Source organism: Sarcophilus harrisii, chromosome 5 (assembly GCF_902635505.1).
Source record: "Sarcophilus harrisii chromosome 5, mSarHar1.11, whole genome shotgun sequence".
Taxonomy (NCBI): domain Eukaryota; kingdom Metazoa; phylum Chordata; class Mammalia; order Dasyuromorphia; family Dasyuridae; genus Sarcophilus; species Sarcophilus harrisii.
Genome location: NC_045430.1, coordinates 183,255,558 through 183,283,221, shown reverse-complemented (window position 1 = coordinate 183,283,221; position 27,664 = coordinate 183,255,558). Strand labels below are relative to the sequence as shown.

The following is a 27,664-nucleotide window of genomic DNA, read 5'->3' as shown; positions in this document are numbered from 1 at the left end:
AAATTTTCAGTGTGAACATTTATGCCTCAGAAATCCAAATCATGGCTTAGATTTATTTTATTGATTTTCTAACTTACAAAAGTGATAGAGAAAAGGTGAATAATATAGATGAAACTTGAAAGTGTGTCTACCTTTTTATTGGATAGCCAGCTGTTAAACATTTATCAGCACACCAGCAGTTCCATTACACTAAGATTGTGCCAAGTACATCCTGCTAAGGAGCTTGCACATGCATAAGGAGCCCAACTTCCCTCCCTCTACTTCTACCTTCAGGCCAACATGAAAAAGAAGAGGCATATTATTAATGGCAGAACATTCTCTCTTCTTTCTTTTCTTGAAATAGAATGCAGACGGGAAAGAGTTCACGTCAGGAGAGAACTAGTCCACAGAAAAGGGCACATTTTCCTACTTTTATGAAGAGGACTTTCTGGACTTGGGAAGACCCTCTTATTGGTATACTTTCAGGGCCTCTTAGTTTCCTCAGTTTCCTCATTCACATTTATGAATTTAGAGATGACCAACTCACCCCTTTCATTTTACAGACAAGAAAACAGACAAGTAAGATGACTTGTCCCAGGTGACACTGACAATAAGCATTTAAGCAGTAAATTTTAGACAGTAAGCATTTGCACCCTGGTCTCCTGGCTCTCTATTCAGTACATTTTTCATTTTATTATGTTTTCAAGCTCATAATAATAGGTGAAATAGGGGGTTACATATGTGTTAGAATTTGGAGATAGGTTTATGGGAAAAAGTACCAAAAATACTTCTCCCACAGACTTGCTATGGTGCCTAAAATTTTCATAATTCATTACACTTTTAGGTCAAATTTGATATCTACTATAAAAATACAAGCATATTATGAAGCAGGTTAAAATATTAAGCAAATTTCATCATCATCATCATCGCTAGCATTTATATATCACCTACTATGTACCAGGCATTATTTTAATTTACAAATATTATCTCATTGATCTTTAAAACAATCTTGGGAAGTAAGTGCTATAATTATCCCCATTTTACAGGTGAGGAAACTGAGGCAAGTAGAATTTAAGTGACTTGCTCAAAGTCACCCAATCCCAATAAATGTCTGAAGTTAGATATAATATACTATAGTAATTTATCATGTATCTTTTATCTTACCTGATCCTCGAGTCTTCCTGACTCCAGACCCAGTGCTTTATTCACTGAGCCACCCAACTGCTTTATGTCCCACATTAACTTCTTCAACTAGAAAAAAATCAGGGGTCAAAGAAAATGTGACAAAAGTCAGGTGAGTTTGAAATAAATATAATAAGCAAGACAGCCACTACCTTCAATAAGCAAGACACCACACACCACATTTTAATAGGGAAATGAAGCACTTTTAGGGGAGTTTTAATAAAGAATGAGTTTTTGGTCTGGGAAGTTATAAAAATGATACATAGTTTTTCCAGCAATACTTATGATGATTTGTTTTAGAGAGTTGCCTGGCAGGGTACTAAGATGTTAAATGATATTCAATTCCTTTTTCAGAGTTGTTCATCATCTCCTCTCCGGCCTGAAAACCAAAAGTGTTTTAATTCTACTATGTCATATTCCACAGAATATAATAGTATTCCATTTGTTCCGCTTTTTTCCTTTAAAAGGAAATTTTGATAGTGCACATTCTGGATTTGTTGATTAGTCGGACAGAAATCAGACCTAGTATTTATTTTCAGAAAATGTTAGTCATATAATTGCTCTGAGCTAGTGAAGAACCCTTGATAGATTTATCTTTTAAGGTTTCAACTTAGCACATGCATGGACACATATGAAATTCCTCTATCTTGCCTCTTATCTTTGCAAATAGCTTTTTGTTTTGAGAAGGCATTCTCATACTGAAGTCCCATTCCTAAAGTATCTTTGGGAAACCCATAAAACAATCCAAATTTTGAGATCCTGAGGTCATAGTGTCTTACTTTGAAGATCTTGCTCCTCAAATATAAAAATCGAGTGAAAAGAATTTAATCTTCCAGTCCCAAAACTCTCCTACTCTAGAAAACTGTGGACAGTGACCGTAGAAGAGGTGGGATACAATGAAGATATTTAAAAACCCTAGAATATTGTTTTATAACAGTTCTAAGATTTTACATAGACTCATAATCATTGCTTTATATACATCATGGTCTATCAAAAATGTAAATGCTGAATCTTATCTACAAGGCAAGGTGATATAGAAATAATATCAATTTATAAGTAAGCATACTTCTACATCCAAGCAAGTGTTGTCCTTCAGAATAGTCTTGGGTACCTTTATTCCAAAAATAATATATTTTTGGATATTTTTGGAGTTCCAGCTTGGGAATTGTCTTAGTACCAAGGAGATCAGTCATACATGAAGTTCATTGCTTTATTCTCATATCTTATTTTTGAGCCACAAAGATGGTTTGTAGCTTCATAATCACCAGACTTCAGTCCATAAATGACTCTTGGTTGTTTACTAAACTAATCTACTCTTAAAGGAAGATTCATTATCAAAATGATTTTGTGCTTGTGTGTGTGTGAGAGAGATATAAACAGTCTCTGGTAATAATTCTTGTGGATTTCCTGGTTCCTAATCTTTATTTTACTTCCCAAACTTTTCATCTCCCTTTACTTTTCAATATTTGAGTGCTCGTGGTTCCATTTCTACCTTCCTGATTTCTGGCTGGTGAGAGAGACGGCCAGAAGAGGAAATCTACATGACTTTTGGTTGAAAGTGTTATGACAGAGAAAGCCCAGGACAAGACAATGGGCTTGTGCTATACAAGCTATTGTAGGTTCAAAGTATTTTCAGATTGCACTGATGAGCTTACTCCTATTAGTCACTAGATTGGTAAGGTCACTGCTGTGAGTGCGGGATGAGTTGATGGCTTATAGGATAAAATCTTAACTACTTAGCCTGGCATTTATGACCCTCTGCAATATGGCTGCAAGACTTTCCTAGTCTTATGTCATATGGGTACCTTTTATTCACTTAATATTTCTATCAATTGGACTAGTGGCTGTCCTGTGATCTTCTCCTGCCCTCTTCTGCCTCCATGAATTCGTGCAAGCTGTCTCCCTTGCCTGGAATGCATTCCTTTGTCATCTCTACCTTTTGCTGAAATTTTCTCTCCGCTCAAGGACTAACTCAGGCACTAATGTCCTATGAAGTTTTCTATGAGCTTCTTAGATGAAAGTGATCCTCTCCAAGTTTTCTAGAATAATATTGTGTTGCTTTCTCCTCAGTCCCTATCTTATTCCATTTTGTATTATATTTGTTTGTATAGTGCCTTGCTCTAATATAGAGCTCCTTGAATGCAGACATTTATTTTTTTCATTCTTTGTGAAATTGAGAAAACTCTCCTGGTTTCCTCAATTGTTAGTTCTCCCTTCCAAAATGACTTTGAATTAACTTATGGGTATATGGGCTCCCACCCACCCCTACCACAGTAGAACACATAAGCTCCTTGAGGACAGAGATTATTGTTGCTTTTGCCATTGCATTTGCTGGTACCTGCCACATCTAACATTGATCAGCTCTAAATAGAGTTAAATTGAATTCCTCTGTCTCCAAAGCTCCAAGAACAACTTGTACATAGAAGATATTTAATAAATGTTTGTTAAATGAATGGAAACCAATACGTTATGAAGCATTTTAAATCTGTCTCTGAATATTTTAAGTGAACCTATTTATTCACCTTAATGCTCCTCAGAATCTTTCTGTTCTTAAATTCTTCAGGAAACAGAACCTGATCCCAGGGACTCACAAACAATTTGAAATGTTTAGTTACATCCAGTAGCTAGGACACATGTTCTACCTCCTTTCTTTCTTCCTTCCAAATATATATGTTTTTCTCCAAGAAACTGTCATCTGTTCTAAAGAAAAGGGGTAATCTCTTTCTTGGATTCTTGCTCTGGAATCTGAATGGTCAATTTGGCCAAACCCACAGGCTTGGTACAGAGTTGCAATTAAGAAGCTAAGTAAAATTTTTGATGAGGTCAGAAAGGAGAACTGTTTTTTTTTTCTCAGCTCCTAAATTACCTGTCAGAAGTATATGCTTACCATCACTGCTGCAGAGTGAGTCTACCTTGCATGAATGCATTGCAATTACTCCATGGCAGCCAAGACATCTGGGATAAGATGGGGAGCCAAGAGGAGTAGGCTTTATTTACTTCCTTTTCTGCTCTGCCAGGAACCACCTCTTCTCCCTCCCCTCACTCTAATCCAAGCACTGTAGGTTCAAGGATGCAAACTTTCCTGCAGGGCAAGAGAATTTCAGGGTACAGTAAATTTATATTGCAGGTATGGTCTCATGTTTCCTGGGGAGCCTGGCTCAGATTTGACTCACCTTCCAGGTGCTTCCTGTCATCACTATTAGGGTCTGCCAGGTGCGTCCAGTTGCTGCACTGGAGCAGCTTAAGCTTATATCCCAGAGAGTCATGGCTAAAGTAAAAAGGGTCCAAAAAAAAGGCTTTCTACCTTTGAAGGTGGGCAAGGTTTCAGTTTTGTGGTTATCTTGGCTGACAAGCTGTGGCTGTCTACTACTCTCATAAACTGTTTTCTCAAGAAAACTCCAACATCTCTCTATTACTTCTAAGATCAAATACAAATCCCCTCTGTTTGGCACTGAAAACCCTTCACAACCTGATTCCAACCTACTTCTCCAGCCTTATAAATCATTCCCTTCTTTGGTCTGGCCACACTGGAAGAGTTCCTCACACAGTCCCCCCCTCACCTTTTCCTCTTAGCATCTCTAGTTTCCTTCAAAATTTAGCTTGAACACCATCTATAAAAGACCTTTTCCTAAATCTCCCAGTAATTAGAACCTTCTCAAAAAGCCTTATATGTTTTATATATAGTGTGTATATGTATGTGTGCATATCTACACATATACATATATTATATACACATATATTATACATGACATGTATAATATATGTCGCGCACACACACACACAGTCTCTTCCTAGATAGTATAAGTTAGTGTATCCCTAGTTAACTAGGGATAATTTATTTTGTACCCTTACAATCTAAAACAATGCCTAAGAACATGGGAATCATGGAATACTTGCCTGGCTTTGACCCACTGCCCCTATCTTGCCCTCTGGTTTCTGGGAAACCCCTGGCGACTGCATCTTCCCTTACTTTGAATCTTCACCTCTGTCTTGAACCCCTGGCTTCTATAATCTCCCTGGTCTGTTGATCTTGAGGTTGCACTTTATTTTCAGCTTATTCTTTGGTGCTTCCTTTATCCTGTCCTCCATTCATATACCCTCCATTAATTACTAATCAAAACTCAGTCTAACAGTCATTTTCTCCTTCTACTTTTTAGGTCTCATTCTCTATTTCCAAACCATTCTTTATGTGATTTTTATGTCTAGCTTCAGATATAGAATTAACTATATTTTAAATCCTTACAGATCCTCAAAGAAGTAAGATCTCCTTTCTGAGACTCAGGTTTCCCCCATGCAGCTTCAGCTACAAATGATTATTCTTATAATTCTACCATTAAAATGGAAATGCTTTCTCCAAAGATAGCAGGATGCTTTAACTGGCAAGCACTATGTCCTTTTCTCAATCCTTAATCTTCTTGACCTCTGAGAATTCTGATAATGTGGACTATTACCCCCTTGTTGTTATGAAAATACATTTTCCTGGTCCAAACTCTGCAGGTCCATGCTAAGGGGATCTCCTTTTAACTTGTGATGTGTATTAACTTTCTGGGGCAAAAATCACGAACTGTTTTGGGTAATTTGTATTTCTGTTTGGGTCTTGTTGATTTTCAGGAAGGAGTATGTGGGGTAAAGATAAGGCTATCCCATTTTTATATACTTTTCATATATTAAGGGTCCTAATAATAACAATGATAATAATATTTAGGATTCACATTATACTCCAAAGTATTTATAAAGTGCTTTATAAATATTATCCCATTTTATCCTCACAGCAACTACGAGAAGTATATGCTCTTATTATCCCCATTTTATGGATGAAAAAAACAGTAGCGATTTAGGTGATCTTAGGATCACATAGCTAGTTAAGTGTCACACTGAAGTTAGTTACTCTGTTCTCCACATTTGGAGAAACCTAGACATAAGCCATCTTGAAACTTAATTTTAGAGAACTCACCAAGACTGGGGAAGTAAATAAATGAGCAAGTGAATAAGTATTACATACTTAACCATGTACTAGGAACTATGCAAAGTTTTCTTTTTTTAACTGAGCTAAGTTTTTAGGGTACAGAAGCAAAATCAAGATAATACCTGCCCCCCAAAGACTTACATTTAATTAGAAGACAAGAGATAGAGGAGAAGGGTAACTAGAGAGAGATGTTTTTGATTGGATAACTGCAGGGAAGGGAAGTAGATTTTTAGGATGCCACAGATTGACTTGTCCTTTCCTTGAATGGTAGGGCTCAGAACCCCAAAGTAGAAGATGGAGTTCCAAGTTGAAGAAACTGACCTTTTTGGAGTCTAGAGTCCTGGGATGACTTTGGGGCAATGTTTTAGGACATGGTTTATATATTTTTATATTTTATATTTATTTTTGTGAAACAGCAAGATAGTACAATGGATAAAATGCATGTAAGTGTTGTTCTTCAAAGTAGTGATCTTGGTATCTGCACCTTTTCTCCAAAAATGGCATATTTTTCATATTTTTGGAACTCCAGCTTGGGAATTGCCTTAGTACCAAGGAGACCATCACACAATCCTTACTTTATTCTCAGGTCTTATTTTGATCCATAAATATGCTATGTGACTCCAATGACTTTATAATCACCAGATTTCAGTCCATAAGTGATTCTAGACTATTTCCTAAATTAATCCACTCTCAAAGGAAGATTCATTATCAGAATAATTCAGAGTGTGTGTGTGTGTGTGTGTGTGTGTGTGTGTGTGTGTCCTGGAGTCAGGCAGACCTGAGTTCAAATTCTGCTGTGGATAGTTCCAAGCTTTGTGACCATTTAACTTTTGTCTGTTTCACTTTCCTCATTTGTAAAGTGAATTGTTGAGAAGAGAAAATGAGATTGTCCCTGCAATACACTTTTCAAACTTTAAAATGATATGCAAAATTCTATCTATTATTTTTAACTTTGTACATGTTTTTTAATTTTTTTATTTTTAAAATTCAAAGAACAAAAATCTACCTTCTCTTCCTCATTCTTTCCCATAGTCATTGAAAAAAGAAACAAACAAAACAAAGAAAATAAAACACCTCTTGTTACAAACATAGATGTTCAAGTAAAACAAATCCCCATACTGACCATATCCAGCAAAAAAAGGTCATAACCTGTATCCTGAGTCATGATATCTCTTGCAGGAAGTGGATAGTGTGCTTCATCATGAATCCTCTGAAACTGTGCTGATTATTGCATTGATTAAAGTTCTTTTGTCTTTGTAGTATTATTGTGATTGGATAAATTACTTTCCTCCTTGCTCACTGCATTGGTTCAAAAGAATTCTCAGATTTCCATGAAGCGTTTTTGACATCATTTCTTTTGACACAATAGTATTTCATTACATTCATATACTGTGATTTATTCAACTATTCCTTATTTGGTTTGAGCCCTGTTAATTTCTAGTTCTTTTTATATGTTATTTCTCCCAAATAGAATGTAAGCTCCTTGAAGGAAGAGACTGTTTGATTTTTGTCCTTGTATTTCTTGGTAAACACACTGAAATGATTTATTATTTCCTTCTTTAGCTCATTTTACAGATGAGAAGACTGAGGCAAAAAGGTCAAATGATTTCTCCAGAGTCACACAGTAAGATTAAGCCAGATTTGAATCCAGGAAGATGAGTTTTTCAGATTTCAGACCCAGGACTTCCATCTTTACATCTCTCCATCTCCATCCTTTATCTATCTGGAATGAGAACTTGTTCTTTTCTCCATCCCTGATCCTTTTATCCCCTTCACTAAGTCATATGCTAAGAAAGGCTAAAGGGAAGAGAAGAGTGTGAAGGGTGAAGTTAACCATCAATGGAGGACCCAACCATGTGATCTTGGTTTCCTAGGTGCTTTCCTGATAATCTCCCCATTGAGGAATATACAAGGGAAGCAAAGCTATCACTACTTCTCTGGCTTAGGTTGCTATAATTGGGCCTTAAAGATATTAGCTGCTTCTGACTTACACAATGTCTAACAACTGTTGTGACTGATGTTTTCATAGAATTATTGACTCAGAAGTTAAATTTAATTGTCCAGTGGCTTAGGGATCATATTAAAAAGGGCTCATTAACACAGAGTGTCACAGAGTGGTGACTTCCTTTGACCAGGAGAATGCCATTTCTCCCAAGTATCTGTTGGTACATTCTAAATTTGTTAACCACTGGGACTTAATTCAGAAAGGAACGAAGGAAGGAAGGAAGGAAGGAAGGAAGGAAGGAAGAAGGAAGGAAGGAAGGAAGGAAGGAAGGAAGGAAGAAAGAAAGAAAGAAAGAAAGAAAGAAAGAAAGAAAGAAAGAAAGAAAGAAAGAAAGAAAGAAAGAAAGAAAGAAAGAAAGAAAGAAAGGAAGGAAGGAAGGAAGGAAAAACAAAAAAGGAAAGGAAAGGAAGGAAGGAAGGAAGGAAGGAAAGAAGGAAGGAAAGAAGGAAGGAAAGAAGGAAAAAGAAGGAAGGAAGAAGAGAAAAGGGGGAAAAAGCTGCAGTCTTACTTTGAAAATGTGAACCATTTGGTTTGGCTAATTTGGCCAAATATTTATGTTTTGGTGCATAGTTGAGCAGCTTATCGGGATTTCAGGAATTCTTTGTTTTTCATTTTTCCACTTATATTTCTCTTCCCATCTCCTCCTCTCTGGGGTACAAACAAAACCGCAGTCTATGGCAGTGAGCCTCTAAGATGCTTCTGTAGAGAGAGGCTAAGGCAGGACCAAAGGTTGTTGACCCTTGGCTCTTGCCAACTTCTCTCACAATTTTTTTCTTTAGTCTTTCTGGGAAAAATCAGAGAAATGAATATGCCCCTAAAGCCTCAAAGCACCCCATCTTGAAATCTTTCTCCTGACAACAGATTTGAGCACTTTCCTTAAAAGGAGGCTAGACTAAAAAATATGAGCAATGAAAAGAACTGGGTTTCACTATTTTACAAATTGAGACTCACTCAATCCCAGATCTAGTCTTGAAAAAGAACCTCAGAAACCATTCATTCCAACCTCACTTTACAGATGAGGAAATTCAATCAATAAACATTTACCAAGTTCCTACTATGTTCTAAGTGCTAGGAAAACAAAGAAAGACAAAAGGTAATTCATACAGGATGAGTTGGAAATAATCAATAGAAAGAAGGGACTAGAATTAAGGGCTTTCTATAGAAGATGGACTTTCTGGCAGAACTTGGCCAGGGAAGACAAGAGGGGAGATAAGGAGGGAAAGCATTCCATGCAGCCAGTGAAAATGCCCAGGATCAGAAGACAGTGTCCAAAAAGCAACAAAGAAGTCAGGAATTTGAATAAGAAATTTAGCTTTTACACTAAGTGATATTAGAGGTAGAATTTGAATCTATAACTTTTGATTTCCAAGCTTCTATCATTGTATGCCTTGCTACCTCCAAAGAAAGAAGGTAGAAAATACAAATACTTCCTCTCTTCCCATCTGTCAACACTTTCCATAGTGCCTTCCTCCTTCTCCACAAGCTGTACCAAATAAATATCTCCTGGCCTTGGTTTTGATCTACAGTTACTCTTCATTACTCTTTGCACTTCCTATATTATATCATTTCTGTTTCTCCTTTTTTTCTCTCTCTCTTCCCCTCACTCCTCTACCATGATCTTATAATCCAATTCATATCGTGATTAATATTCTCTCTATCACATCTTGGGGAAAGTTCCTTGTCAGACAGCCTTCATTTGTCCTCTGCTTCTGGTTATTTTGCTTATTTGTTGGATTTATTTCATCTATCATTCTTTTCCTTAGATTTTTTTTCCTTTGTAAAAAACTGATTTCTCTTTTAAATTTAGCAAATGTTAATTAAGCCCATAAGCTTAATTAAGAAAAACACTTTGTTATTTCTAGCCATCTTACTCTTCCTCTCTGATTCATCAGTATATATAATATTTCATCTCCCATTTCTGTGCCTTTGCCCTAACTGCCTAAAATGCACCCCTTCCTCACTTTTGCTTCTTGAAATCTGTTGGAGTTTTCTTCAAGACTCAGCTCAAATGTTACCTTCCATTTGAAGTCTTTTTTTGTTTTGTTTTGTTTTGTTTTTTCCTGAATCAATTGGGGTTAAGTGACTTGCCCAGGATCACACAGCTAGGGAGTGTTAAGTATATGTGACCAGATTTGAACTCAGGTCCTCCTGACTTCTGGGCTGGTGCTCTAACCACTGCACCAATCAGCTGCTCCTTGAAGTCTTTTCTGAGCTTTGAAATAATTAGTACATTGTTTCCCAAAATTACCTTGAATTCAAATATATCTATACATGTATATGTGTATACATATATACACATGTATATGCACATTTTATGTATGTATAAATGTATATATTATATGTATATGTTAGACGAGAAAAAATATAGCTTAATCCATAAAAAGCTGGCCTTAGAGCTAGGAAGAACTGACTTCAAATAATTCTTCCTCTGACATTGACAGGCTATGTGATCCTAGACAAGTCACTGAAATTCTCAGTGCCCCAAGCAAGTCCAAGACTATAAACTGCAGAGGACTGTGACCTATATTGGAAGAAGGAGTTTTCTTATCCTATATCAATAATTATTAAATGGTGTTCAAGGATCTGAACTCTTTCAGGGGGTCTTCAGAACTTTCCACCTTTCCAGGTCAAAACTCTTTTCATAATAAGGCTACAATATTATAATTTCTAATATAATGAATATTGACAAATATAATCTACCTAACCAAAAATTCTGGTGGGGTGAGCTGGGTGGTCCTCAATAATTTTTAAGAATATAAAGGGCTCTTAAGGCCAAAAAGTTTGAAAAGCATTGCCCTAATAAAATACAACCCCATCTTAATCAACTCTATATATATTTAATTGATAAATATAATATAAATTATATTTATAGATATAGAAATAAAAATAATATAAAATATACATATATATGTATTTATATATATATATATATATATATATATAAAGTGAGGTAGCCCCTTGTTCTCAAGGAATTCACATTCTGATAGGAGAGAGAACATATAGCAGATTTCAGCTACAAGTCAGATGAAATTGAACCATGACTCTTGGGGTATAGTGGTAAAGCAGAGACTGTAATACCTTTTCTTTGGTGTTATTTATACTGAAGAACATCATATTAGTTGCTGATATTGAAACATTTGACCATGCTAAAGACTTTGGTGGCAAGCACTTATTTTTCTGAGTCTCCTGTAGCTGCAGGCTGCATATCCACAAGTCTAGCTTCCCAGGATGCTGATTGTAGGCACTGGACTAGAAACACTGCTATTCCCAAGGCTCTTGAGTTCAGAAAGGCAGCAGTACGTGCCAGGCAAGTCAAACCACTGCCATGTTGACCACCATCTTCCCTCACACCTTGATGGAGATAGCCCAAAATCTTGAATTTAATGGTCTTAGGAAAGACCGTGCCTTGCCCCCAAACTGAAGACCTATTACTAATCCTTATTCTTGCTCTCTTCAACTAATTATTGTTCTCAAAGATACCAAGTCCTAGATGTAGGTAGAATTATAGGTAAAATTGACTTCAAAGTCTGAAGAGGTGATTACAAATCCCATATCTGACACCTGCAACTTGCAGTATTATGATTATTACTTGCCCTCATTGAGCCTGAGTTTCTTCATCTACAAAATGAAGGGGTTGGAGTAATTGGTTTCTGAGGTATCTTCTCACCTTAGATCCATGATCCTATGATAAGCATGAGACTCTTAAAAAGCTGAGAGTATCCCTCAAGGATGGGACATTTTCCAAAAAAAAGAAAGCTAAGGAAATCATCCCAGAAGATGCCATATCTGGAGATGCCCACAGTATCCAATTCCTGGCTGTGTAAAGCTGTCAAAAATGTGAGTTTTTTCTTTTCTTTTCCCTGCTATAGATGCTTGCTGAATTACCACAAAATCACTCATTTGGAGAAGTCCTTCCCACCACTTTAGGGAGAGAGACAGTGAGGAAGTCTTCTCGCGTTGAAACTTTTCAACTTCTCAGAGATCTCATTCTGATTCTTGCTGTTGGTTAGCCTTAACTTGGTCTTTGAACCAATTTTTCTCAGCTATAAAAGCAAGATAATATTTTCCCCATCCACCTGACTGGGTTGCTGTCACATATAAGTGTATATATATAATGTATGAGATTTTGTTGTTTAATCATTTTCTGTCATATTTGAATCTTTGTGACCCTGTTTTGGGTTTTCTTGGCAAAGATATTGCAGCAATTTGGCATTTTCTTTAGCAACTCATTTTACAGATGAGAAAAATAAGGCAAATATGGTTAAGAGTCTTGCTTAATCACACAGTTAGTGTTTTAGAGCAGATTTGAACTCAGGAAAATGTCCTTCTAACTCCAGACCCAGAACTCCATTCACCATGGATCCACTTGACTGTACCTTATGTGAGAATCTGATGTATGCCAAAATGCTCTGTAATCCACTTGAGTTTTTTTTCTCAAGTGTTTTATTTTTTCCAAATACAAAGTTTTCAACATCCAATTTTGTAAAATTTTGTGTTCCAAATTTTTCTCCCTTCCTCCCTTACCTCCCCCTTCTCAGGGCAGATTAATCTGATATAGATTAATCCTTTTAAATATACTTCCACATTTGTCACATTGTACAAGAAAAAATGGAACAAAAGGGAAAAAAACATGAGAAAGAAAAAGCAAGCAAACAAAAAAAGATGAAAATACTCTGCTTTAATCTACATTGAATATCCATAGTTCTCTCTCTGAATGCAGATGGCATTTTCCATCCAAAGTCTATAGGAATTGTTTTGTATCACCTCATTGCTGAGAAGAGCCAAATCCTTCACAGCTGATCATCACATAATCTTGTTGTTGCTATATACAATGTTCTCCTGGTTCTGCTCATTTTAGTCAGCATCAGTTCATGAAGTCTTTCCAAACTTTTCTGAAATTGGCCTATTTATTATTTCCTGTAAAACAATATTATTCTATATAATCCACTTTGTAAGCCATTTTCATAGAATTCGAGTTGTGCTTCTGCCTCCTCCTTGTGTTAACAATTTCTTCCCGACCAGATGAGCCCAGATGCATTTTAGGTTCTTGTCAGCCTCATTCATTCCCATATAGATAATCCGGGAAACTTTTAGCATCTGAAATCTACCCCTCCCCTGACACACATACCCATACACACTAGGGTGTAGACACCAACTCTGCTTATAAATACACAGACTCACATGAAGCTTTAAAAATTAACAATTTCTATTTTTAAAAATTAACAATTTCATTATTTCAAGAAAAACAAATAAGCCTGGTCCAAGACTTCCTAAAAAATAACTCTTCTAGTTGGGGGTCTTCCACCTGCTCTCTCCGAACTAAATAAATCAAACTACAAAATAAATAAGAAAAGTTAAGGAGATAAATAGAATTCTAGAAAAGTTAGGGATGATAGACCTTTAGAGAAAATAACTCCACCAGCCTATGAGCAACACCCTTACTAACTGCCAGTCTTGGAAAATTAGAGCTCAGAATCAATGCGTTCCTCCTGCTTGCTTCTTCATATCAATGCTATTATGAGTTCTCTTCTACTTTTCATTCCAAAACTTAGCCTGCAATTCTCCTCGGCTTTGGGAAGTTGGCACCCAATTCCCTAGCATGCTTGCTTAGCTCAGTGTCAATTCCTGATATCTTCTGTTTTCTGCTAGAATGCACAGTAACACCTAAAGGGGATAGTTCCCTCTGAGATTGGGAGGGTAATACTACCAGAGCTCCTTATGTGGATTGGGGATAAGGATTTTCTCCCCCTTACATCTCTCCTCTAATTTCCTGCTTTGCTGTTCAGGAATAGTGCCCACAAGTGCCCTGCATTCTTTCAGGTTCACTCTTTTGAGCATAGCCTCCTGACCATCAGGAGCAAAAAAAAAATCTCCTGGACTCATGCCATCCTCTCGGTGAACTCCCTCTTGCATCCCCAAAGCACAGACCTTTTTGATTCCTGAAAATGGACATTGGAAGGAAAAGTCAGTCAATCCTAGATACCTTCCCAGGTATTCACCAATCAGAGTAGGGGGGATGGATATAGAAATCCAAACCCTCCTCCCTCCCCCCCTACCTAATTTGAGAAAACTTAGTAGTTCTTGTTGTGTCAATAATGTGTATAGGTACAGTGGAATTTGTTTTTTGAGTTCTAATTTTCCTATACCCATCCTTTTAATGGCTCTAATCAGCATCCCAGTAGGAACTGATATATTCACATTTCTCTGTCATTAATTAGTGTTTGATCAATTCCTTTCTTTAAGGCTCCATCTGGCCTAGAGAGAAGAATTTAGACCCTCTCAAAGATAAAGAAACAAAATCAAAACCTAAGAACACTCCATGCCTCAAGGTCACACACAGGCCCTTTCTAGGAAAGAGAGAGATTCCCTTTTCCATGGCATGCTTGTACTGCCCAAACCTTTACCTTTGTTGTGATGTTATCATCACTCTTCAAAGTAAATGAATAGCTTATTCATGCAAGTCTCTGGGGTATTTTTGTTTCAAAAGCTGATTCTTGAAGGATGGGAAATACCTGGGTGGACGTGGTATATGGCATGGTGCTTCAAGATCAAAGAATAAAGGTGAAAACTCCCCCAGTATATTCAAGGAATAGAACTGACATACAGTCTTTGTCCCATTTATCTTTAAATCCCTAGGGATTCACAACCTAGTAATAGGAACTAGGCTTGTGATTTAAGTGGTATAGAGAACTCTCAGATGAGGGAACTCTCTCTCCCAATGCAGGTCAGCATCTTCCCCAAAGCTTGAGACCTACACAACAGGGATTTCAAACATATGTGACCCCTGCCTATGACCCACAACACTGCTGAATATGACCTGAACCAGATTAACATATAATTGGGAAACATTTAAGAGATAAAGAAAAATATAATAAAATAACATAGATGTTATTGTTATTAATATAATCTCAACATATAGTAATATTACTGTAATTATTTATAATTATGTAACAGTATTAATATGAACATAACAAGAAGGCAGCTAAGTGACAAAGTGGAGGAAGATCTGAATTCAAGCCCAACTTCAGAAATCTACTAGCTGGACAAGTCACTTAAGTCCTTTTTGTCTCAGTTTCCTCAGCTGTAAAATGGAGATAATAATAATAGCATCAACCTCCCAGGGCTGTTGTGAGGATCAAAGAAGATCATATTGTAAAGTGTCTAGTAAATTGCCTGGCATATATACAAAAGTTAGCTGTGTTATTATGAGGTTTTCTCTTTGTATTGCTTAGTGGGCCCCCTTTTTATTTGAGTTTGACATTGTGAGCCTAGAGCAAGTTTTCTTGATCTTTTTCCACTCACAACCCTTGTTAGCCTGATAAACTTTTATGAGACCCCAAGTATATAGGTATGTAAAATAGGTATACAAATCAAATATTTTCTGATACTAAATCATAACTTTGTCACCCTCACATTCAGTTATGAGGCCCCATATGGGGTCCAGAACCATAGTTAAAGAAGCTGGGGTCTAGAACACCAAAATGTCCCGAGTCACACAGCGAGTATACGTCAGTGGGACTTGAATCAAGATCCTCCTGGCTCCAAGGCAAGCCCTCTACCCTATGATTCTGTCTTTTGTGGCACAGAACATGAATTTAATTAATGTTTTAGATTAAATTTAAAGGAATATATCAAGTGCTCAATAAATAGTTGTCAAATAAATGAATGAACAAATGAACAGATGGGGAATGGGGATGGCTTCTTGGTTTACCTGCTCTAAGTCTCTCCTTTCCCTCTCCTCCTCTCCCCATCCTCCCTCCACTCAGCTGCCAAATTAAAATTCCTAAAGCACAGTCTGACCATGTCACGCCTCGGTTCAAGGGGTTTTTATCAGTTCCTATTCCCTGGAGGAGAAAATGGCAATTCCTCTGCTAGCATCTAAAGTCCTTCCCAATTTGGCTCCAGTCTTTCTTCACAGATTTCTTCACATGACTCCCCCTCCCACATTCTATGTTCCCGGCCAGACCGTCCTACTTGCCATTCCTCATACGTGACATTCTATCTCTGCCTCTGGCCTTTGTACAGTCTGTCCTCCTTGCCTGGAATGTTCTCTCCTTACCTCCACCCTTTTGGAATCCCTACCTCCCTTCCAGGCACAGGTCAGATGCCATCTGTTATATGAGACTGTTCCTGATTCTCCAAGTTGTTAAGAATTTTTTCCCCCTTCCATTTGAAAAAACCACTTTGTATTTACTTAGGAATGAGTAAAAAAAAGTTTTTAATTAAATTCTTACTCCAAACCAGGCAGTGTGCTAAGCACTGAGCACTCAAGAACAAGAAAGCAGGGCCAGTTGTCCCTATTCCCATTTTTAAATTTTATTTTATATCCTAATGGGGAAAGATCTCCCCCATCTAGAAGCTAAAAGGGAGGGAGAAGGTGATTTAGAAATGGCTGAGAAATGACTCCAAGTAATAGTAGATACTATGGGACACTTAGGTAATTCTGGGGGAAGAGTCTAAGATTCTGGTGGATGGAGATTAAATTGAATGAGAATGATGGGGAGAGTGCAATTTCCATGACTTAGAAATGGATTACAAGTACTTCTCTGAGGATACATTTCTCCCCAACAGAGTGGAAACTTCTTGAGGGCAAGGACTCTATTCAAAGTATCTGGCACAAAATAGCCTTGATAACAATTTAGTGACTTAAATTAAATTAAGTGGAAAAAAATTAAATAAAATAGAGCCTAAATATAGTCTGAGATTCCCATCCTGAGAGACAACAAAAAACAGAGCCAGTCTCTTGAAAGTTCTAAGTAGGACTGGCTATTACAATGCAATCTCAAGGAATGTATTCCTGAGAATCGGTCTCTATTGGTAGCCTACTATCACTTATGATGTAGAATATTTAGCAGTTCTATTCCTCAGTTTCCTAATTTGTAGAATGAGACATTTAGGTCCTTCCCAGCTCTAAACCTATGGCCCTATGGCCAGCCAGGGACTTCCAGCTCTAAACCTATGGTCCTATGGCCAACCAGAGACTTCTTCTGAAAACAGTTGCCTTCAATCAACATAATATTTTATTACTCATTAAGAAGCCATGTCTTTACATACTTTTCCAGTAAGAAAACAAGATATGTGTTTGAAAACACAGTTGTCTGGAAGACAAAGGAAGGAAATAGTTATTGATATATTCAATTTTAAGGAATATATTCCAAGGCTGCACAAGTCTTTTAGGAAGGGACCTTGGGCATCCAGAGTAAGGGGCTAGTATGTGGGCTCAGCTCCGTGGGAGGTACCTCAATCCAGTAGGTCAGGGTCCCCACATTACCCATGTTAAGCTGACAATATATAAAGCATGTATTTGAATTATAATCTAAATACTCCCAAAGGAGTATGAAAGATTTTTCTTTGTGTATGTATATATATATATATACACACACACACATATATATACATAAAATGTCTGTGTATATATCTGCATTCTCACATCCACACCCATGTAGACATGTGTGTATATGTCCATATATGTTATACACAGTGTGAATGCCAAAGTCCGTGTCAGTCCATTTTTCTGGTGGACAATGTTTGACGTTTTAGGTGAGTGCACAACTCAGAGGCAGATAAGAGTGATGCTCATTTGAATAGTCCTATCCAGTTGTCCAGTCAAAATTCATTGAGGCCTGAGGGGGGAAATAGGGAAACCAGGTTTTGCCGGTTTCTAAACTTCTGGGGATCCCTCACAGGAATGGGAAGTTCACTATTCTGAGTTCAAGGATGGAAAGAGTTGGAAGCTTACTGATGTCTTATCAAAACCTGGGGTCAGGAATTGGAGCTTTTGGAGGTGGGAAGGAGTAATATTCCCTGATTGCTGAGCAAACTTCTTTTTTTTCCCTCAGTTTCCTTTTTATTTCAGAAAATCAATTTTTTCCAAACCTATTTACTCATTTATCATGAAAGGATATTTCAATTGTGTGCCTGAAGAACTGGGGGGGGGGGTAGAGAAAAGCTGAAATGTAGTTTAAATAGATTAGATAAATAATCCAACAAATTGTGTATGAAATCTGAATTTGTCTGCTGCTAATATCATTCTCTGACACCTCACTCAGAGATATATCTATAGTTTCCAATGTTCTTGAGCTACTAGTTGCTCTACTAGGATGCTGGCCAACCTGCTCATTTACCTTCTCCTTGGGATAGCATAGTCAGTGGCTCCCAGCTTCCACTGCCAGCAGAGCAATGGTTTCCAAGTATGCTTCTCAAGGTCAGAACTATTTTTCATAATAACATTAAAATATTTTTATTTAAATACAACTATTGATGGATAAAACTCATAAATATAAAAGTTCATTGGAAAGAGGGTTCAAACAATTTTTAAATATATAAAGGGATGCCAAGACCAAAAGTCTGGGGATCACTGCTTTGGAGGAATTTTAAATTCAACTTGAAAAATGTTTATTAAGCATTTAATAGTTCTATATTAAGCAATGGGGAAGCAATAAAGCTCAGATGAAACATGGTCCCTGTCCTCAAGAATTTTAGTTTGAGAGACAGATTTGTCACATGCCTAAATAATTAGCATAATAAATAATTACTGAGAGAGGCAAATGAGAGATGCTGGTAGAGTGCTCTCTAAAAGAAAAGAAAGTCATTCATGTTGTTCAGGTGTTTTTCATTCATTGTTCAATTCTTTTGTGATTCTTTCTTGGCAAAGGTACTGGAGGGGTTGCCATTTCCTTCTCCAGCTCATTTTACAGATAAAGAAAGGGAGGCAAGCAGAGTAAAGTCACACAACCAATAAATATGTGAACTTAGGAAGATGGATCTTCCTGACTCCAGGCCCTGTGCTTTATCCACAACACAATCTACCTGCCCTAAGGTCACTTATGACTTACCAGTAAAATCAGAATAGGTGATATGTCAGGAAACATAGGTCTTATACTTAATACATAGCTGTGTATTTATTTAACAATTCTTTAACCTCTCTGAACCTCAATTCCTTTATCAATAAAATGAAGAAAATAATAACTTTCACTACTTTTTTTTTATTTATTAAGGAAGGAAACCACCTAGAAAATCTTAAAGGGATAGGATCTCCAGGACTGGATCTGGATTTTTAGTGGTACAGAGAATTTCCATATGAGGAAACTCCTTTTTCCAATGCTGCTAAGTACCTTCTCTGAAACAACTTTTTAGGGGAATTGTTCAGAGGTTTACCTAGAGATGCAAGCCCCCGGGATAGCACTGAGTGGCAAATTCCTGGCTCCCCTAAAATCTCTTTCTGTAGAACAGAAGAGATAAAAGACAAATTCCATTAAAATCCCCTTATCTCCAAGTGAGTTCACCAGCCAGACATTCCCAGCCAAGGTAAGCTCTTTCCAGAGAAGGCTGTTCCCAGATGTTCCAGTGTGGAACATTGCCTTCTGGTAGCCTTCCAACTCAGCTATCCTGGGTGCTTTGGCAATAATAACTCCATATTTTTGTCCCTAACAGGACATGGTAGTGCATAGTGAAGGGAGGCAGAAAGACCTACGTTCAGTTTTTGCCTGAGTGAACATGGCCACTCTTGGTCTCCAGTAACTAGCAACTGTCTAAGAATATGGCTTACTGTACTATATGTATAGCCATATATGTTGAGCCTGGTCCTACAGGGCCTCTTATAGGGCCTCCTATAGAACCTGCTCCTTTAGGGCCTGCTCCTCCAGGGCCTCCTCCAAAGCTTGTTCCTGTAGGACTTACTCCTATAGGGCCTGCTATACATAGCCTACATAGGATAGGACTAAGTACATGTCTCCAGTGAGTTTCAGACCCAGAGGCAGTTCACACACTGGGAGTTTTCTACGCCAATCAAACACAAGCCAAACCCTCCTCCCCACCAGAATTGGGGGATATAAGAAAGGCCACATATGGACACTGAATTTCAAGAACCGTTTTAATCGTTTCATCGTTTCTAAAGGTTGATCTGCAAACTCTACTCAAATAACAACTCCAGGTTACATCCACATAAATAAGCACATTTATGTTTATTTATGTGTGTGTAACCTGGGGCTATTATTTGAGTATATACACACACACAAAACACTATTTGACCATCATCTGAGTATGTGCTCTGTAAACACACATGTACACGTTCCCAAGCAGAAAGTTCATACAGAGAAATAGACAGAGAAGGGTTTTTGGCATATAAAGGAATTCCTTGAACCCACATTTTGGGAGCAAATTACATGTCTGCCCAAATTATAATCATCTGGAGGACAGGATGTCGAGGCAGAAGGCCAAGGCCTGGTGATGCTCCCCGAGGTCTTCCTAGATGGGTTACAGTTGGCTACTTTCTGCTTATCCAGGCTGCCTATCCAAAGCTGGGGCTGGGGCTGGGGGAGAAGGGATATGGAGGATTATTCTTACCCCTATTAGGAAAGGGAGGCAGAATCTCAGGGTGGGATGTGGTGTCAGGGTCTGCTTCAAAAGAGGAAAGGAAAAGGTGGCAATGGCAGGAAGGTTGGAGAGGGAGAGCTTCCTAAGGTGCCTGTTCCTGCAGGACCTGCTCTATAGGGCCGGCTCCTACCAGGCCTACTCCTATTGAGCCTGGTCCTACAGGGCCTCTTATAGGGCCTCCTATAGGGCCTACTTCTATAGGGCCTGCTCCTTTTGGGCCTGTTCCTATAGAACCTGCTTCTATAGAACCTGCTCCTATAGGGCCTGCTCCTCCAGAGCCTCCTCCAGGGCTTGCTCCTATAGGGCCTATTCCTATAGGTCCTGCTCCTATTGGGCCTGTTCCTATAGAACCTGCTCCTATAGGGCCTGCTCCTACCGGGTCTCCTCCAGGGCCTCCTCCAAAGCTTGCTCCTGTAGGACTTGCTCTTATAGGACCTGCTCCTACCAGGCCTGTTCCCACAGGGTCTGCTCCTCTAGGGCCTCCTCCTAAAGAGCTCCTAGAGCACCTAAAAGACTTCTCAGCAAGGCTGGGGGAGGGTTAGGATGGCCCCGATGATAATTACTCTCAGATGGGTTTCATTTAAACACTGAATCCTTCCTGCATGACCTTGAGCAATAAATCATTTCCCTTCTCTCAGCTTCAGTTTTAAGTGTGTAAAATCAGGGATTAGGTGATCTCTAAGATCCTTTTTACTTCACTATCTATAAATTATGAACTATGAGCTACTGGACTCACTAGCACAAGGCAAAGAGGAGAGGTTCCTTTACACTCCTCTGTTACCTCCCTAGAGACCTCCCTTGTGGGGCTTGGAACTAGGGGCACCATACTTTTGTGTGGGATCCAGAGACCTTAGCTACTGGTCCTGGCTCAGCAAATAACTTCATCTCTCTGGGCCTCTATTGTTTTTTCCATCTGAAACAGGGAAGGGTCTGGATTAAGTGATCTTTGAGATCTATTTCATATTTAAGATATTATTCTCCCCAGCACAAAAAACAAACTCACATTAAAAAAAAAAAAAAAAGAAGTTCTCAGACAAACTGAGGCAGCGTGTTGAAGGAAGAGTAATGACCAAGGATACTTTTTCCTACTGCCTTATTAGGGCAGAAAGCCTGTTCCTTCTCAGCGGCTCCTTTACTCTCACCTTCCTGAAGTGCTGTCAACATCACGCCTGAGACAAGGTGGTAAAACTTCAGAATTGGCTTTGCTCTTCCACAGAGCTATCCAGCGGATTAGCTCACAAGGGAAATCCTTGAAGGGAATCCCTCTGGAAAACCAGGGACATCCCTTTTATGGATGTGTTCAATTGCTGTTACATAGCAAACACTGAGCCTTCTTTTTTCCTTTTTCTTTTGGCTCACACACAATCATAGATCTTTGCTGCCCAAAAAGCAAACTCCAGCCTCACTGATTTCTCAATAGAGGGATTAATTTTGAAAGCTGTGCAAATGCTACTACATTTCTTCTCCAAGCAGTTTTTTCTCAGAGGATCTCCTATCCATCTAAAGGGACCATCAAAAGCCCAATCCCCCTCATTTTATAAACAAAGAAATTCAGCCTCAGGGACGCTAATGGTTTGAACAAGAGCACCCAGGAAGTAAGTGTCAGAGGTAGAATTTGAACCACAAACCTCTTTTTACTATACCATGATATGTTTCAGGATCAATCTACATCAGGACAGCAAGATTGATGTTGAATTTAGGGTCAGGAAAACCTGGATTCATACCCAGCCTCTAACACATACTGATTGTGCAATCTTGAGGAATTCACTCAGTTCTCAAAGTCTCCGTTTCTCTCTCTCTCTCTCTCTCTCTCTCTCTCTCTCTCTCTCTCTCTCTCTCTCTCTCTCTCTCTCTCTCTTTCTCTCTCTTTCTTTCCTGAGGCAATTGGGGTTAAATGACTTGCCTAGAGTCACACAGCTCAGAAGTGTTAAGTGTTTGAGGTCAAATTTATACTCAGGTCCTCCTGGCTTCAGGGCTGATGCTCTATCCACTGCACCAACTAGCTGCCCCTAAAGTCTCAGTTTCTTCATCTGTAAAGTGAAGATAATAATAACATCTACCTCACAGGACCTATCTTATCTACCAAATCTATCTACCAGATCTATCTACCAAATGAGATAAAATCTTTACATTTAAAATCTTTACAAACCTTAGATTACTCCATAAATGCTAGTTAATATAATCATTTTTATGGGTCAAGGATGTGAGTGTGACATGAAATATGAGTTAGAGATTGCTTGGGGAAGCAGCTAAGTCTCTCTTCTATGTTACTGGAACAGAGGTCCAAAAACTTCATGGTGCTGCTGAGTCAATTGGAGGAGTGGTGGGTTACCTCTGCTACCATTTGTGAAAATGTATTTCTTTGGATAACTGGTTTCATTCCCTTTTGCTGCTTCCACTCCCATTACTCCAGGACTACAGGGATCAGGTGGAATAATTTTAAATCACAGACACCAGTGTTGACCAAAGTACACTACCTAAGATATAGACTTTTTTTTTCATTTTAAAGATTTTTTTTAATTCATTCATTTTAGGGGCAGCTAGTTGGTGCATTAGCTAGAGCACCAGCTCTGAAATCAGGAGGACCTGAGTTCAAATTTGGCCTCAAACACTTAACACTTCCTAATTATGCAACCCTGGGCAAGTCACTTAACCCCAGTTGCCTCTTCAGCAAAAAAAAAAAAAATTCATTCATTTTATATGTCTTTTTATTTAGCCCTTGCCTAGTAGTTTCTTTTAAGATATAGACCTGAAGGTTCCTGTTTAAGTGCATGAAACTCCAAATCATCCTGTTTGGGAACTGTGGTCTATTTTATTTTAAAATATTACAAGGGCAAAATATTCCATGACCTTTCAGAGTCACCTGTTCCAGTGTTTAACAATTTTGAAACTCAGAAATTGTTAACTGATGACTAATCCAAATCTCTCTTGCTGGCATCCAAATTCAGTTTTTCCTTCTGTCAACATACTATCAAGCCAGGGAGAAAAAAGTATTCTAAACAATGTCCTAAAAATGGTCTCTAGAGGGTAAAAAGGGTACACTAGGGCTTTGGACTATTATCAGGAATTTTGAAATTTTGAATTTTGTTGATCAGTGGGGTGGAATTATGAAAAGTATTTAAGTCTATGAAAGATCATTCTCTGGAATTTGGTTACCATTTATCTCTATATCCACTGAGTATACAGGAAGAGGAACTGGGTGAACAATTCTCAAGTCAAAAAGAGTAACTCAACCAAACCATCATGACAAAATAAAGCTTCATTGAAAACTAGGGTAGACCAATTGATCAGTAATGAATAGAACTAGCTACATCCAGCAAAAGAACACTGGGAAATGAGTGTGGACCACAACATAGCATTTCCACTCTTTCTGTTATTATTTGCTTGCATTTTTGTTTTTTACCTTCTTTCTAAATCCGATTTTTTCATATTACCTCTAAAAAAAGAAATAGAAGAGATCACCCTTACTACTTTTCAGAAGAAGAATATTGCTTATACTTTGTCAGATTTTTTTTAATGCATTGATCCAGATTGCTGATTTTTTCCCCTTCTTTTCCTTTATTTAAAAAAGTTCTTTATTTTATTGGATGGGTCACTAAAAGGAGGAAGAGGAGGAGGAAACTTAGACTATGCATAAAGATATAAATAATTTAATTTTTTAAAAAGGAAGTACAAGCTAGGACTCAAGTTATGGTACATTATGAAATTCTTCCTCTGATCTTACTTTGCTTTACTTTAAGAGTTTTGGTGAATAGTTTGCCAAAGGAAGCCTGCTGCTTTCACAAGCCTCTGTTGGGCATCTTTGATCAAAAATATAAAGAGCACTTGTTGGGGGAAGTTGCATAAGAGATTCTAGTCAAGGTATGATTTGGTTCAAATAATCTGTGTGGTCTCTTCCAGCCCCACCATTTTTGTGAATCTTTTATTCTCTGTCATCTAAGGTTAAGGTTGGATTTTGAATAACTGTCAGTGGGAGCTTAAGGAGGAGAGAGGTTAGCATTAAAGAGAGCTGTCATTAAAGCTAAGTTTAAAGTTATTGATAAAGTGAAGATAAAGACTGGTTAGAGTTGAGATTGACTTAAGGTCAAGCAAACAAGCATTAAGCTTTTACTAACAGGTACTATGTGCCAAATTAGGTGATCCAAAGGATAAGGATGGGGCCTAAAGTCAGAAGATCTGAGTTCAAATCACAAAACAGCCTGGTGTGACCCTCCCTGGGCAAGTCACTTAACCTTGTTTGCCTCAGTTTCCCCATCTGCAAAATGAGCTGGAGAAGGAAATGACTAATCATTCCCGAATCTTTGCCAGGAAAGCACAAAATGGGGTCATGAAGAATCAGATGCAATTGAAATCACCAAATAACAACTATGAGTCAAGTGATATGTTAGGTACAAGGTTGTGCTGGAGTCAGTTAGTTATAACCTGCTTAGAAGAGCCAATTGTCAAATTTAGGGTCAGCATTCATAATTCAGATTATAAATCAAAGTTTGATTTATTGTTTTGTTTATTTTCTAGACTGACATGATAAAGAAAATTGGTAATACTGATGAATACAGTAATAATACAAATGAAACTTAAAAGCTCATGCTGAGTGTGTGTGTTTTTTTTTTAAGAAAGCAATTATAAAACATTCAGCAGCATACTCCTATACATAGCAATCCATCTATTAAAATATAGGAAGTATATATAAGGAAATGATCAAAATAAAAAGAACTAAGGGATATGGACAAAATAATGGAATAGCAAGGAAAGAAGAAGCTGAATATTTTAAAATATGCTATAATAAATGAGTAATGATAAAAGAGAAGGGAGAAAAAAGAGAATAAATAGACTAGGATATGAGATATGGAAGGAGAAATATACTTGCATCAAATAGGAGACTGATCTGGATTTTCTCTAAGGCCCCATCCAATGCTGAGATTTCATGACTTTTTGACGGGAGGAAAGAGAAGAGAAAAAAGTTTTTAAAAGAGAGAGAGGAAGGAAAAAGAAGTCTATACTGGGCCTCCTGTGAATCCAAACTGCTGACCCAACCTTTCATAAAGGTTTTTTTCTTTTTTAAGATCATCATTTCTACTGTAAAGACATTGTTGTAAGATGCTACAAAACTCCTATCTGAAAACGACATGTTCTGTCCATCTCTCTCCTTATATGGAATACTGCTTTTTGCTTGGATGTAGTAATCGCTTGTGGTACTGCCTAAATACCTTTGATTTTACTTCTTTACTCTATGCTGTGACTAGAATCTGAGCCTTGTAATCTGAGCCTTTGGCCGGCTGGGGGAATCTCTGTCAGGCACTGGCTCTCCCTTCCATTGCTTATAATAACAACAAAAGTGTCTCTGACAGGCTTTAAACATAAAGCAGAGTGAAGCTGACTTCTTCCACAAAAGCTGATCCTGACAGAAAACAAGCTGATATCAGTAATTGACAGTATTACCATAACAAAGTCCATTGAATAAAAGAAGGGAGAAGATTGGATTGCATTTGGAAAAAAATCTGCCTCACATTTAATAACCCTGAGGTTCTCTCAGACAAAGGTCCATGTTTTGAACACCGGTGTTCTGCCAGGGATGCCGTATTGCCACGGAGCAAGGAATGCCGTTGTCTCTGGAGATTAAGGTGATGGAGAGACACAGAAAGAGTAAGACGGTTGTCACAGATTACCAAGAAAAAATTAGCAGAGCAAGTAAGATAAAACATATTACTGAGAAGATAGGTACCTAGAAGAGGAAGTGGACCAGTCATATGGTGAAGGTAATAGATTCATGATGAACAAATCATATGGTTTATTGATATCAATGTGCTATCATGAGTTTAAGAGGAAGTTCTCCAGAACTCTCCATGGAGAATTTCCACGAGGATATTGGCAGGAGTTGCACAGAATGAAAAGGTATAGATCTATTGCAATCCAAACTATAGTATGAAGTGCCCACTTTTTTAAGATACCCCAGATCCATCAAAGCTACAAATTATGTGATAGGGTCTCAGTGCAAATCCTAATGGAATGTAAGCTCTTCAAGGGAAGCGACTTTTTGTTTTTATCTTTGTATCTACCCAGTGTCTAGTTCAGTGCTTTGAACATAGTAAACATTTAACAGATGTTTGTTGAATTGAGCTGAATTCAACTTCTGCAAACACATCTACAATATTTATCTAATATTGTATATTATATATGTGTGTGTGTTTAATTTTTATAAAGCATACATCAAAATTCCAATAAAATTCCACAAAGATATAGAAGTGAATGAAAATATTTTAGGAAGGTAAACAACAAGAGTTGAGAGAAAGGTAATTTTGATTTTTTTAATCCTTTACATAATCAGAAAGTTAAATTAATGAGAATATGATATTTGTAGGCAACATTGAGTGAAATTTTACTATACTTGGGTATACCTCTCCTTTGGATTAGGAACATAGGAAAAAAAGGAAACTAGGAGGAAATAGAAAAGGTGAAATATAAATATGGCTTTTATGCTACTAGTAGAAGTTATAGCAATCAATGGACCATGGGTTTAGAAATGTTAGGGACTTTAAACATCATCTCTTCCAACTCATTTTACATTTGAAGAAACTGAGGAACAAAGACGTTTAAGTCAGTTGCCAAAATCCAGAGAGGTAGTAATTTTCAGAGTCAGGATCAAAATTTAGGACCTTTGTCTTCAAATCTAATTTATTTTCTATTGCAGTGTTCTGCCTTCCAAAGAGTTAAAACTACCATGTCCTATAAGTATGGTATCTACAGGGTCAAGTGGGTGGCTCAGTGGGTGGAATGCAGAACTTCCAGCACTAAATAGATGTGTTACCCTATTCAAGTCATTTAATCTTGATCTGTCTCAGGTTCCTCATTTGTAAAATGAGGCTAATAGAAGCACCTATCTCTCAGGATTGTTTAGAGGATAAAATGAAATAATATCTATAAAGCATTTTATGATCCTAATAATAATAATGTTTTAGTTATATAAATGTTAGCTATTAATAGTATTAAAGTTATTTCTTAGATTGCCTCTAAGGACTGAAAAATGGAACTAAAAGAAGCATCATATTATAATAAAAAAAGTGTATTGGTCTAGGAGTTTGAAGACTGCTAATATAGTCTCAGCTCAATTATTTATTACTTATGGCCCAGCTTTTTAGACTGTGGTTCCCAATCCCATA

At 37.6% G+C, this 27,664-nt stretch overlaps 1 long non-coding RNA gene across 1 annotated transcript in view; it reads right to left on the bottom strand.

Moving 5' to 3' along the window:
* Window positions 1-1,101: 1,101 nt before the first annotated feature.
* Window positions 1,102-27,664, bottom strand: part of LOC116419391 — a 36,353-nt gene continuing 9,790 nt past the window's right edge. Inside the window, exon 3 of the long non-coding RNA XR_004229688.1 lies at window positions 1,102-1,230. This is a non-coding gene — a long non-coding RNA (uncharacterized LOC116419391). The remainder of the gene's footprint in view (window positions 1,231-27,664) is intronic.